This window comes from Aythya fuligula, chromosome 5 (assembly GCF_009819795.1).
Source record: "Aythya fuligula isolate bAytFul2 chromosome 5, bAytFul2.pri, whole genome shotgun sequence".
NCBI lineage: Eukaryota > Metazoa > Chordata > Aves > Anseriformes > Anatidae > Aythya > Aythya fuligula.
In genome coordinates, this window is record NC_045563.1 from 47263330 (window position 1) to 47265857 (window position 2528).

Here is a 2528-nt window from a genome sequence, read left to right on the forward strand (position 1 = left end):
CTGGGCCGCCAGATTTAAAGTGTTTAGTAGTAATTGACACTGTTTGCCATCCTCTGCTGAATCAGTGGACATTATCCTCAACTGAAAAAATTACTTTATCCTTTTGTATTCCAATACGGGATAGAAATATTTACTGGATGTTTATCTTGTCTCTATCACTACCAGTGTTGTCTCCAAAAAACATTGACCAGTAGAAGCTTTCTCATGTCTGTAAGTGTATCTCTCAAGTATAGAAAACTGATGTTTTTAGCTTCCTTTATTCTCTGCTTTTTACTGCTTTTAATATTTATTGATTGCTATTGGGTCTCCTTTATTTCTATTTCATTACCTGTTAAGCAACATGATTTATGTGCAGAAAAAAAACCCTGGATATGTACAAGTAAGGTCTCCTTGCTCCATTTTAAGATTGCCTTGAAACTCCCAAAGCTTTAATGAAGGAATGCAGAAATGTGAGTCATTGATCCACAACAGGTACTGTGGATTATTGAAGAGTGAAGAATGAAAGTCTACCACATTGAATATCAGTGCATGACATGAAAGATACGAGAAGGGAAGGGAGTACTCTGTAGCTTGCCTGTAAGAGAATCACAGTTGCTCTAGCTTGGTGATTTTGGAGTAAGTTGCTTAGATTTTGCTTGGAAAGTGAGACAGCTACTGTTTCATTTATCTGCTTCATTAAGTTTAGACTATATTTGTCTCTGTTTGCTTTTCTACTTGTGCTTGGAGTGCGTCTATCTGTGCTCTGTTTCACAGAGCCTGGAGTTTATTTGCCTGAGTTTGCTTTCCATTGCCTTTGGACCATGTTTGCACTAAGCTCTGTTTCATTCAGTCTGGACTTCATGGGCCCAGGTTTGTTCCACAGCATTTGGACTATGTTTGTTTTGCTTTCCAGAGCCTGGGAATGTGGCTGGATGTGGCTTGCCACTGCCTAGCTGAGTGTCTCTGTCTGTATTGTGGTTACCCTGAGTGTGCTCCTGTGCTAGCTTGGCCTTTGCTGGCCTGTCTGATAGCATCTGTCCTGCCCTGTGCCTTGTTTCTGGATTTCTCTGCTTTACAGGAAGGGACAATCTGAAATAAACTGAGGGTGCTTTAAACTCAAGGTAGATTGTCAAGATCAGGGTACTCTAGATGCTGTTTCCCAACCAACAGCATGGAAATCTACCAAAACACACTTCACCCTTGCAGACATGTAGAAATACATTTCAACACAATTTTTTTTTTTTTTTTTTTTTTTTTTGCCAGCAGAAAACAATTAAAGGCAATGCTGAGGAATATCCTCTGTTAGCCTGCTAAGTTTCTTCCAACCTAGATGATTCTGTGATTCTGTGAAGTCAGTGAAGAATTTGTCCCAGCTCTGGTACAGATTTATGTCAACAAATTTATGTCAATTCAGAGGGGTTGTGCTTACCAAACTCCTGACCAAACACGGCCATCCCCAACTTGCCCTATCTTTAATTAAAATAGACAAGGAGAAAAACAAACCATGCCCTATGATTCTTACTTCTTAAGAATGGAAATGGAAAATGCTTTCTCTAACTGGAAATGAAGATGTTTTCTTACCTCCACTTTCTACTTTCCACTTTCTCTTTTTTCTTCTAACCTAGATCTGTTTTTCTGCATCTTAACTGGTGTGTTGCCTCAGTGATCACTTCTCCATGCCTTCTGGAGATAAGGGTTTTGATACAAAGGTGAACATCCTTGGAGGGTGCTGTCTAGAACAAGTTGCTTCAGGGAACTAGAGATAATTTCTTACCTGCTCAAACAATGTCTTTTTGCTTTCCACCCAACATGAGCTGGATGATGCAGCATATGTTGCTCTGCTACAGTCATCATAAGCATTATGTTCTTTTACATGTTATAACCCTATATGATTTTGCTAATGTATGCATTTGGTTCTGTGGTGTAATGGGCAGCACTCTGGACTTTGAATCCAGTGATCTGAGTTCAAGTCTCAGCAGAACCTGTGTGTTTCCCTTTCCTTTGCCCAGGGAAGTGGTGGAGTCTCCATCCCTGGAGGTCTTTAAAAGACGTTTAGATGTAGAGCTCAGTGATGTGTTTTAGGGAAGGACTTGTTAGTGTTAGGTCAGAGCTTGGACTGGGTGATCTTGGAGGTCTCTTTCAACCTAGAAATTCTGTGATTCTGCATTGATGTAAGGCCAATATTTCTAGTATTTTATCTGCTTTCTTTCAAAAGGGAAGAAATACTATCATGTTGTGACATTAACATCTGAATTTTGTTGATTTTGAGTAGTTGATATTTTCACTCTTCAGTGAAATACTAAAAATGTACTAAAATACTAAAGATACAAATATCCATTGATAGATCTGAAACATTCACTGGACTGATCTCTAGAAACATTTGGTGATCAGCTTGAGTCTCAAAAAAGATGAAAAAATAGGAGTCCTATCTTGTAACCAGAGGGGAAAAAAAAAAAAAAAAAAAAAAAAAAAAAAAAAAAAAAAAACCACTATGTTAGATAATGAATGTATCAAGTTAGGGGAACTGATTCCTATTATGGGAAAAGGAT

At 38.4% G+C, this 2528-nt stretch overlaps 1 non-coding gene across 1 annotated transcript; it reads left to right on the forward strand.

The window, feature by feature from the left end:
* The first annotated feature begins 1891 nt into the window (after positions 1-1891).
* TRNAQ-UUG lies at positions 1892-1963 on the forward strand. The gene has a single exon. It is a non-coding gene; the product is annotated as a tRNA-Gln (tRNA).
* The last annotated feature ends 565 nt before the right edge of the window (positions 1964-2528 follow it).